Source organism: Saccostrea cucullata, unplaced genomic scaffold (genome assembly GCF_032062105.1).
Source record: "Saccostrea cucullata isolate Sc308-1 unplaced genomic scaffold, CSIRO_AGI_Scuc_v1 ctg5797, whole genome shotgun sequence".
Lineage (NCBI taxonomy): Eukaryota > Metazoa > Mollusca > Bivalvia > Ostreida > Ostreidae > Saccostrea > Saccostrea cuccullata.
Genome location: NW_026929134.1, coordinates 1 through 12771, shown reverse-complemented (window position 1 = coordinate 12771; position 12771 = coordinate 1). Strand labels below are relative to the sequence as shown.

At 29.4% G+C, this 12771-nt stretch overlaps 1 long non-coding RNA gene across 1 annotated transcript; it reads right to left on the bottom strand.

The window, feature by feature from the left end:
- Window positions 1–6974: 6974 nt before the first annotated feature.
- On the bottom strand, window positions 6975–9953 carry LOC134279875 (uncharacterized). The gene is made up of 4 exons (XR_009994779.1): window positions 9785–9953; window positions 9375–9446; window positions 8449–8576; window positions 6975–7107 (listed from the first exon to the last, which is right to left on the bottom strand). It is a non-coding gene; the product is annotated as an uncharacterized LOC134279875 (long non-coding RNA).
- Window positions 9954–12771: the final 2818 nt, after the last annotated feature.

Below are 12771 nucleotides of genomic sequence, written 5' to 3'. Positions count from 1 at the left end.
ACATGAAAGAAATATATTTGATTCAATTATATAATTAGTTTTTAATCCATACAGTCAAAATGGAGGAAAAAAAATTCTTTATTAGGCATGAAGTAACATAGAATCACCCAATCCATCAAAATTTTACCTTTTGAAGAAAAGGAACCCTACTTGCTTTTTTAAGTTGCCATTCATATTTTTGTGTTTGACAGGTAGAGCAATGATTTCTAACTAGTATAGTGAGAACTTTATTTTAGAATCATCAGATTGTTCTGATATTCTGGTTAAGATATCAACATGACATCAATTAATTTGTTCATACAAAAGGGATGGAAGCTTTTCCAGGTTTCCTCTTTACTCAGATTAGATTGTGTTTTACTAATTTATTCAACATATAAGATACTCATCAAAGTCAAACAAAGGTAAATAAATGACTTTATTAAGTTTTTAGTCAAAAGGTCAAAGAGATGTGGACATCTGCTAAATTTAATTGTTTAGTTAATATTCATCAATGGATAGGTTAATTAAACAAACTTCATATATTTTTGGATTTTCAGGTTAAAGATCAGCACAATTTTTTGCTATACCATTGTTTTCCATGAATATCTTAACACCTCACTTTTGACTTTTCAGGTTAAAGGTCAATGTATTCCTGCTACAGTAAAAACTTCATTATTTAAGGATCTCATAGTGATATTTTTTTTATTTGTAAGGAATTAGGTATAAAATCTCAGACTCTTTCTATAATATGTCACTGAATGTGCTCCTTCATTTTAGAGAGTTTTACGAGCAAAATCATATACTGACTTTCAATCCTTCAAAACACAATATGTATATTTAAATCTTGAGATTCAGACTTTCAGACTTTTAGGCTTTCAGCCTTTTAGGATATCAATCTTAAAAACATTCAGACTTTCAATCTTTTAAAAACTTTCAATCTTGAGGACTAAGTATTTTAATATTTATCTTATAAGTCTCGTCTTTTATGTCATTACAATTAGTCTTTAGTAATTCAAACTTTTTTCATATTTGTAAAGCCAAAGTGTTGAAATTACGGTGTTTGTGTAATCTTCTTAATGTTTATCTAGAATTACTGCTTTTAATACAGTCAAATATAATTTGTGATGATCAAAATCTCCAACTGAATTCAAAGACAAACTGCCTGACCTATACATATTTAGAATTTCAATATCATACATTCTTGAATATCCATAAATATAAAAATATAATGATTCAGCATTAGCTATCATCCATACACTTGTTAACCTAAGGAACGCTCTTATCATAAGTTAAACGCATGAAATTCCTCATGCAATTTTGAAGAATTTCTGTTATAAGGGATGGTGAAGACAAAAGAAGAAAAAAAAGTATGGTGTAAAGTTAGCCTCACCCAACACCCAAGGGGGAGGGGGGTATCCTTTTTTTGTCCAGGAAACCTGAATTTTAAAGTTAAAAAAAAATATAAAATTGAATTAAATTTGTTTTTTAAAAAATTATAAATTTGAATTAAATTATTTGTTTCAATTATTTTTATTCAACCCCCCTCCCCCTTGGGTGTTGGGTGAGGCTAACTTTACACCATACTTTTTTTTCTTCTTTTGTCTTCACCATCCCTTATAACAGAAATTCTTCAAAATTGCATGAGGAATTTCATGCGTTTAACTTATGATAAGAGCGTTCCTTAGGTTAACAAGTGTATGGATGATAGCTAATGCTGAATCATTATATTTTTATATTTATGGATATTCAAGAATGTATGATATTGAAATTCTAAATATGTATAGGTCAGGCAGTTTGTCTTTGAATTCAGTTGGAGATTTTGATCATCACAAATTATATTTGACTGTATTAAAAGCAGTAATTCTAGATAAACATTAAGAAGATTACACAAACACCGTAATTTCAACACTTTGGCTTTACAAATATGAAAAAAGTTTGAATTACTAAAGACTAATTGTAATGACATAAAAGACGAGACTTATAAGATAAATATTAAAATACTTAGTCCTCAAGATTGAAAGTTTTTAAAAGATTGAAAGTCTGAATGTTTTTAAGATTGATATCCTAAAAGGCTGAAAGCCTAAAAGTCTGAAAGTCTGAATCTCAAGATTTAAATATACATATTGTGTTTTGAAGGATTGAAAGTCAGTATATGATTTTGCTCGTAAAACTCTCTAAAATGAAGGAGCACATTCAGTGACATATTATAGAAAGAGTCTGAGATTTTATACCTAATTCCTTACAAATAAAAAAAATATCACTATGAGATCCTTAAATAATGAAGTTTTTACTGTAGCAGGAATACATTGACCTTTAACCTGAAAAGTCAAAAGTGAGGTGTTAAGATATTCATGGAAAACAATGGTATAGCAAAAAATTGTGCTGATCTTTAACCTGAAAATCCAAAAATATATGAAGTTTGTTTAATTAACCTATCCATTGATGAATATTAACTAAACAATTAAATTTAGCAGATGTCCACATCTCTTTGACCTTTTGACTAAAAACTTAATAAAGTCATTTATTTACCTTTGTTTGACTTTGATGAGTATCTTATATGTTGAATAAATTAGTAAAACACAATCTAATCTGAGTAAAGAGGAAACCTGGAAAAGCTTCCATCCCTTTTGTATGAACAAATTAATTGATGTCATGTTGATATCTTAACCAGAATATCAGAACAATCTGATGATTCTAAAATAAAGTTCTCACTATACTAGTTAGAAATCATTGCTCTACCTGTCAAACACAAAAATATGAATGGCAACTTAAAAAAGCAAGTAGGGTTCCTTTTCTTCAAAAGGTAAAATTTTGATGGATTGGGTGATTCTATGTTACTTCATGCCTAATAAAGAATTTTTTTTCCTCCATTTTGACTGTATGGATTAAAAACTAATTATATAATTGAATCAAATATATTTCTTTCATGTCATTCTTAATGTCATAGTAACCATCATTCATATTATGTACAAGTCTCAATCCTAATAGATGAATCCATATTTTGTTTTTATTTCACATCCCTTGGCAACCATATTTGAGGGAAACTCAAAATTATCTGTTCATGTAATTTTCTGGTGTATACCTTCATCATTTGACATAATTTATTTACTTCTTGTATTTTGATTGCCTAAATCAGAGCTATTCATACATAGAAAAAAAATGAATACAGTGAATTTATTGCAATACCTACATGTTTGATACATAAAAAAATATATATATTTTTTTTCATTCCTTTTTTTGACCTTTGGATTGATCCTGAATTGAGATAACCATTTACTTTTTGGTAAGTGTAAACTATATACTGCATGACTAAACATGATTTGTATATTGAAATTTGAAATGATTTCTTTAATGCTTAAGTGAATAAAATTTTGTATAAATTAATTATGCTCAATCAACTTTGTGAAATATTCCCAATTTCCAATGCTTCTTATTTACATTAAGTAACTGACTCAAATTAAATTGTTTGTTTTCTCATTTATTTTATAAGAAATAACATGCTGACAGTGAATCTAATCATTTTTTAAAACTGGTTAAAGTAATGTTTACAATTGACTTAAAATGCTTAAATGCAAGTTTATTTCATACAGAAATACCTTAATTGTATAAACTGAATTTACTTATAGATTAAATATATAGAAGAACCCCTTATTAATTGTAAAAATCATTTTTTAAACCTGATTTTCTTGTTTATTCTCTCATATATTACCTAATTTGAGTATTCTCAAATTATTGATTACATAAGCAAACAAATTTAAGACAAAACCACAATATATGCTGAATGCCCTGGAAATGAAAATGGTTACATATGTAAGATGTGTAACACATCATGTACAACTTTAAAGTCTACAAAATTCTAAGTTAATCATATTAAACAATAAGACTACTTTTTCAAAGTTATGAAAAATTCTCCACAAAAATATGTATTTATGCAAAAGATAAATGTTAGGGTACACTTTTAAAATACATTTTACATGAATCACATAAAAAACATTACAAATCATTTCTTTGTGCTTGTTTTCCTTTTGAAACATCTGCGAACAGATATTCTATTTTGTTTTTTTTTTTGATACATAAAAAGCGTCCAAAAATCATTTGGAATTGATGTGTTAAACCCTGATACTCAGAATTTTAAGAGTTTCTGATGTATGCCCTACTTAGAAATGTTTACAATGTAACAAAGATGAAACTCATAATTGATTTAATCAACAATGACAAAGTCATCAGGTTTCCACATGCTTTTCTGACACATCATGTACTTTTTTTTCTACTAGTATGTTTTTGTTCATAAAAAAAAAATGAAATCAACAGTACTTAGCATTCCATATAAAGAAATATGAACCCTAGCTATTAGAAATTTAAAAATATATTTGTGCATCAATGCATTATGTTTAACAAAACAATCTCTTTCACTGTGATGAAAATTGTCTTCTTCATATCTTTGGGTGATGTCATTTTCACATGCAGGAAAGAAACTAATTCAATTAAAACTAAAAGACAATCATTAAAATTTTAAAGACATTAAGGGATGATATCAAGACAGAAGTCCAGGAATTGATAAAATTCTACAATTATCATCTAAAGATGTATATGATTGGATTTATTTTTTAATTCACAAGCAAATGATATGCTGCTATTCAATCTTTCAAACTTTAAAAAAATTCTGTACTTTTGAATAAAAATTTCAAAATCTAGAGGAGTCTTCCCAATACCTATTTTTTTTTTTTTTATGACTGAAGGTAAGTAAATCACCAGAGTTGTCGTACAGCACCACTTGAATAAAAGTCATATCCACATTCTTGACTTTTCCCCTAATCCTTATTTCAAAAAATATACATGTATTATTCCAACCAGTTTTTATCTATGCAGTGATAATAAGATTTTAATAGAATTCTAAGGTATTACATAGTAATAGTCTTTAAACATCCTTGAACATAGTGCATATGATTTACCAAAGAATATGCCATGCCACCCAATAAAGCTGATAAAAAGTCTCTAGGTTATCACAAATTGTTAAAGTTACAACAACTGAAAATATAATCCAGGAGAAAAATGATCCAAAAATCTATAGAAAATCTCTGAATCTTTCTTTACTTATGATGTGAAGTTTGTAGGTTGCAAATTATTGTCAACATGTATTATTCCAACCAGTTTTTATCTATGCAGTGATAATAAGATTTTTACAGAAACCCTGGGTATTACATAGTAATAGTCTTTAAACATCCTTGAACATAGTGCATATGATTTACCAAAGAATATGCCATGCCACCCAATAAAGCTGATAAAAAGTCTCTAGGTTATCACAAATTGTTAAAGTTACAACAACTGAAAATATAACCCAGGATAAAAATGACCCAAAAATCTATAGAAATCTCTTATTCATTCATTCTTCATCTGTGTACTTATGATGTGAAGTTTGTAAGTTACAAATTATTGTCAAAGAAGTCATCTCAATAATCTTATGCTTTGACCTTGACAAAGTGTCCTAAACAACAAAGTGTATTCATACAACCATTCTATATGTAATAAGTATGTACAATATGGTATGATAAAGATATTCAAGATATTATTAAATCACAGATTAGGGGGCACTTGCATCTTTATTGTGGGGTCTTATTGAGACCAATTTTAAATTCAAAATTAAACATGATACATACACAAACAAAATGTATTTACAGTTCCAGGAAAGTAATAATTACACCAAAGCTAGCTTTTAAACATCTTATCTGTGTTATTTGATAGGGGGATATAGAAATAAGATGAAAAATAAAGGATCCAATGTATAAAAATCATACATAACATCTGTCTTCAATATGAATTGGTAAAAAAAAAAAAAAATAAAAGTCACCTGTAGATACTTTGAGGTCTGTGAGAATTAGTTTTTAAAGAGCTCATGCTATCTGAAAATCACAATATCAATTCTAGGATTTGATTAGACCTCAGTTTGATAAATGACTGCAATTTATCTATTGTTGTGTATGACAGAATATGAAAGAAATGAAAGGGGAGAGCTTTTGACCTTTTTTTTCCTTCATCATAGTTCAACATATATATTATACAGGTCTTTATCTATGTAGTGAATATAGGATTTTTACAGAAACCCAAGGTATTACATAGTAATAGTCATATAAACACCCTTGAATATTGTACATTTGATTAACATTTCAATACTTTCCTAAGAATTTGCACCTAATTTTTATAAAGTCTTTAAGTTATCACACAATGTTGAAGTTATTGCATTAAATGATTCAAATCAGTAATCTCAGGAACTAACTTTTACTCAGGAGTAAATGATCCAAAAATCTATAGCAAATCTTATGATGTAAAGTTTGCAAATTATTGTCAAAGGTAGTTATCTCAATAATCTCATGCTTTGACCCTGACAAAGTGTCCTATAAAACTAAGTGTATTACGCTAACCTTTTCTGTGTAGTAAGCATATGAAGTGTATGAGATAATAAATAATATTCAAGATATTATTGCATCACAGATTATTGGGCACCTGCATCTTGATGTGGGATATTAAGGGACCTTTATCATATTTCAATTTCTAAATTTAATTATAGGGCACAATACACACATATACACAAATAAAATATATTTACATTTCCAGGAAAGTAATAATTACATCAAATTTAGCATCTGAATATCTATGTAATTTCTAAGGGGTTATAGAAATAAGATGAAAAATAAAAGGTTTAAATGTATACTTCTCATACATAACAACTGTCTTCAATATGAGTTGGTAAAAATAAAAAGTCAGCTATAGATACTTTGAAGTTGGTGAGAATAAATTCATGCTATCAGAAAATCATATTTTCAATATTTGATTTGACTATAGATCTCAGTTTGATAAATGGCTACATCTTATTCATAGTTAGTGTCTGACAGTAAAAGATACAATCCTGGGTCCTTTCTTTGTCATCCTGTAAACCACAGTCTTTGATGGTACTGGTTAAATTGGTTGAATCATATTTATCTATGTGCTTCTTAAATCCTCCATCCTGTTTGATTTTCTTGTTTCAGTGTTTCAAAAGAGGATATTCTGTTAGTCTTTGCATAATCTGATAGTCTTTCACCATTCTGAGAGTAGACATAGATCATTTCCACAAGCCCTCACTAGAATATCCTGGAAAATAAAAATAATGTCTTAGTTGAAAAAAAAAATTTGTTATGTAATATAAGCTTGATGGAATTCTAAATATAGATAAAAAAGGGTATAAATACAAGGTGTAACATCAGATTTTGACTTTTCATATTAACCATGGGTAACACCTCCAGTAAAGAAAAGAGTAAAGGAATGAGTAAAATTCAGTTTGAAAAGAGAGTTCTTTCAGAGAAAGATGTAGACAGAGGTATACCGGTTAAAATAAAAAAAAGATAGCATTATTGAGATCATTTCTCAAGAAGAATATAACCAATTATGTCCAGAAAAGGATGATCCTAATGTTGTCAGAGATTACATAGAAAGATCCTTGATTGCAGAAGAAGCTAATGAAGAATATAACCATTTATTACCAAAAGAAGGTAAGAATTACTATTACAAAATTATGTATTCTGATAAGAAAGTTTTCACTTTCATTTGTTGTGCTTTTGACCATTTTAATTGACCTTATGGTCAAGATTGTGATATATACACTCTGATAATCATTTATGATGTCTCCATGATGTTTACCTCAAAAGTTTGAATCAGGGTATTTGTGTTCAAAGAGCTGAAGAAACTATACAGACAGATCTATAATGATTTTGGAAGCATGCATATTAATTAGGGTAAAGGAGATATAACACTAGATTATTAAAAAGAAAAAGAACACAAACTCATAGAAATGATATTGAAAGTACCTTAAATGAATAAAGTGTCATGCTCCAAGGTATTATTTTTATAAACAGGAGAAGGGTTACAACAGTCCCATGCACTCATAAGAAGATCTTGGGTAATAGAAACACCAGGAAATTTTAATTCCAAACAATCAGGTCATCTTACATCAGTTATAAGGTTACAGACTTTATACATAGTCATAAGGGTCATTAAGATTTCTTTTCTGGTCATCCTAATGAACCACATTATAGTATTCTTTCCCTGTGATATAATGTTAATATTAAATGGAAAATTCAGAATTCACCAGCAATTGAAGTGAAAACTTGCTATCTTTACCAACTATGCTATTAAGGAAACTGGGGTTAACAAATTAGCCATATTTAACTTATTCTATAGATATGCTATCTTTAGCTGTTAACTATCATTTGGCACAGAAAAACTTCATACATTTTAGTTTTAAAATTTGATCATGAATTTTTATGCCTTTTCTTGTGAAGGATATCAATATGGTTTAAACATGACCATGACCACCAAGCCCTCTTTATTTAAATATATCATTTATTTATCAATTCAAAAATATAAACATGCATATGTAACAAAAAAAAATAATTAATTAATAAAAGTTACAATTGTATCTCATTGAAACTTTACCTTCAAGTTTGTGTGTTTCTATGTTGATTGACTAACTGTGTATTTCCAAAGGAAGAGCAGCCAGGCTGAACTTCATAGAGAATTGATTATAGATGGTTAGGAACAAAACATATTTTCCATGTTGAGGACTGTAAAAATAAAACCATTTTTTTTTAATATGACAGAGTACTGCATGAAACAATGCATGTTTAAATACAACATGTACAATGTCAAAAAAGATCATGAAAATATTTGTTTTTAATCTCAAAAAATTGTTTTTAACATTAACTCCAGATGAGAAAAGTTCATCATGTTATTTATAGATAATAAACAAGCACAACTAATGTATTAATACCACAAAATAAAATGATTATCAAATTAATTATTTAGACACTAAAAGACTTTTTTCTTAACAGCAGATTCAATATTGGTTTAATACCTATCTGTACTGCATACAGAAAAATACATCTTTTTTAGCATATACAACATGTAGTCCTTCATTTTTTTTTTTTTGAAAAGCTTAAGAAACAAAAGTGAAAATGAAAATATATGTATGCCATATATCACACATATTTAGAATTAAAACAAAAAGTAAATGACTTAGGATTAATCTTTTGTAAATTCCTTCCTTTTCTCTTATTAGATTCCTAATTAATATCTCTTTGATCACCATTTAGTGAGTCTGAATTCCATGTGTAACATACATAATGAATTATGAAATTATGTCATATAATTTACACAAAAGGATTTAATAATATTCTGAAGATCCCTTAATCATGTGTTAATATATTTTAGGTTAAATAAGGGTGTGCTTATATGAATGTAAGTTAGAGATAACAGATCACATAAGTATTACACAGTCATTAAATTAACCATATAAAAATGCTGAAATGCAAAGATGACCTTCATAGGAAAATGTAAACAAATAAAAAACAAGATAAACTTACCAGAGATATCCAAATATATGCCCAATAAGTCTATCCATTAAATAATCCAGTGAAATAACATCTCAGCTGATCCTGAAAAAAAATCATACAATTCAGTGATACACAAATTAACCTCATTTTACAATGTAAGTAAAGCAATAATTTACAGATAAAAGGAACAGAAATGTAAAAGATACCATGTATTTTACCAAAATTAAGTGAATATTTTTCTGATTGAAATTCAATCATAGAATGACCCATCATACAAATATTAAATGCACTCTGAGTTACATGCAGGTTATATAACTGTAAATCACATGAAATGAGGATAAATACAGTATTTAAATTCAAAATAGAACTTTACATAATAATGATTAAATGCATTTAGATGATCTTCATAGGAAATGTAAACAAAAATAAGACAAACTTACCCGTGGGATAGGTCTGTCAGAAAGGAGATTTCAAAAATGAACACGCTCTCAACATTCACATGACAAGAATGCATCAGGATGTTTACTTCCGTGGTCATGGAGAAATTGAGCTTTATACAAGAAAAGCTTCATAACATAACAATCATCAAAGTAAAACAGAGGAAAAACAAAAGATAGTCTTACATTTTTTGAAAATCTAAGTTGACTTCTTAGAAACAAAAGTGAAAATGAAACTTTAATTTACAAGTGTATGACGTCATTTTTACAAGTGTATGACGTCATAATGCATAGGGTAGCTCGCTGACATGGATGACGTCACAATGCATAGGTAAGCATATTTTTTGCACACGGCCCTAAACAAACTTGAATCGGTGCCAAGTATTTACCTGTGTAGTCAGCATATTTTTTACACACGGGCCCCCTGACTTGAATCGCTGCCAAGTATTTACCTGTGTATATTTTTTTCACACGGTAAAAAATCGTGCCTAAGTATGTACCTGTGTAGTCAAATTTTTTGCACACGGTAAACTGACTTGAATCGCTGCCAGTATTTAATGTGTAGTCAGCATATTTTTTGCACACGGCTCTAAGCAAACTTGGCTCGCTGCCAAGTATTTACCTGTGTAGTCAGCATAAACAAAAAAACGTAGTACCTACGTACCCATGTAAACAACTAGTAAGCACCCCAGTATTTAGGGGGTAGGTTAGGGTTAGTTAGGGGGGTTAGGGTTAGGGGATTAGGGTTAGGGGGTTAGGGTTAGTTAGGGGGTTAGGGTTAGTTAGGGTTAGGGTTAGTTAGGGCTAGGGTTAGTTAGGGCTAGGGGGTTAGGGTTAGTTAGGGTTAGGGGTTAGGGTTAGGGTTAGGGTTAGTTAGGGTTTGGGGCTAGGGTTAGGGTTAGGGTTAGGGGTTTAGGGTTAGGGTTAGGGTTAGGGGGCTAGGGGGTTAGGGTTAGAACTGCACTCAGTTGACCCATACAGGTATTTAATCAAAAATTTCTTTAAAAGCATATGAGGCAAAAATAATGTTACAGTATGGAATTTTATACAGTTTTTACCTCTTAGTTTATACAATCATTCAAACCAAAGCATTTTTTTCTAGAACTATTATATTTGGTGTATGGATCACCTTGATGAATGCGTGAAAAAATTTATAGCTCTGAAACGGCTATATCGACAGGGAGTAGCTCGCTACGCGAGCCATATCAAAAAAATCATTTTGATAGTTTTGTTTCGACATAAATCAATGCTCATTATCCTCACTTTTTTAACATTCCAGAAATATTAGACTTTTAAATAGAATGGGTCCAGACTCCATTTTGAAAAAAACACAGTGGGTTTACTTTTCCGTAATATAAGCACAAAACTTAGGATAGAAACCTGACCCATTCATATTCAAAAATAATTTTTTTTGGCTGGAATCGTTTAATATTAACGTACCCATTTACCATTAAATAAGTTTTAAAAAACAATTTTCAATCAACATTTCTTACAGTACAATTCTATTATATGAATCAAATATGTTGAAGATGACATTACCGAAAAATAATTGTAGAAAAATCAAACTTTTTCGTCATAGAGAGGGTGATTGTCCTTGCCTTATACACTTTCTCTCTCTCTCTTTTATAAATCTATGATAACGAGATTATAATGCAACTTTAGTAATATTTCACCTATTTTCACACTATCATCAGATATCAGAACTTAATGCTAAGAATCTGAAACAGAGTCTATGAAAATTAAAGAAATTCAAAAAACATATAGTTATGGAAATTAATTGATTATCTTTGATTTTTATGAAAAAAAAAATCGGAGAGCTACAGTTCATGTGCATAACGTCCTTGCATTTACTTTTGATGGTAGAATATATAATGCAGGCATTCATTATATCTATTCATATATTCGAAATTTCACCCTGTATTAATGAGAACTAAGAAAGTTTTAGGCATTTAAACTTTTAGCCAATCAGATTGCAGCACACGTGCATGTGCGTGCGTTCATGATTATTCTTATATATCATGCTGTAGATCTTTATAATGTATGGCTTTGTTCAAAGTTTCAAAGGATTTTGTCAGAAAACAAAAAAAAATATAAAGAATTTAGTTTCCATTTTCAGAATTAAAGGTTTTCTGAACATTAAAAAGAATATTACTCAGAATTTTCTTTCCCTTTATAAATTACGAGATACACAGTATATTTACTTCCATAAATGAATCTGTAAAAATGTGTAAGTATTTCAGATTTAATATATAAAGTTGCTTATCATTTACTATCGAAAAAATGACTGGTCCCCCTTTTTTTAGAATATCGAATTTTACCTTTCGCATAAAAACGTACTTTACACAGTTCGTGTTTCTTTTCTTCAAGTGAAATGCATTCTTGAAAAGCTGATGTATGTCTGGTTTCGATGTATATTTTATGCAGCCAACATTTACTTGAAGAACTGATAAAGTTTGAAAGGGTATCGTTTTTGTTCGATTTTTATCCGACTATAAGTTTTCAAAATATTCTCGGCTATCGTCTCCATCATTTAGACGTATGCCTTTTTCACACATATCGAAGCAGTTTGATGATCAAGACCAATTTCCATTGTTTTCTTATATATATCCCTCCTGGCCCTGAAATCAAGATCATCGAAAATTTCGTTTGTTTATACTGTCATTTTGGTTTGTAAGATAATTCGGCCCAAATGCGCTTCGTGTAGATGTCAAGTACGAAAGTACTTAATAATTGATAGAAGAGTAAGGAATATTTTGAAATTTAGCTTTTTCGCAATTGAGGTAAGAGTTTGGAGGAATAAATCCAGAAACTAGCGCAACTTTTTTGCGCAATAAATATACAGTTTTTTTTTCAGTGGGTGGCACTGTAGCTCTCCGGTCTGTCAAATTATTTTTTTCGGAGAGCTACAGATCTGCAGCTAGCCCTATATGTGACTGCCGAGTATTTAAGACAGAATTTGCAGCTCTCTGTCGGCAAGAGATGGCCTCTCC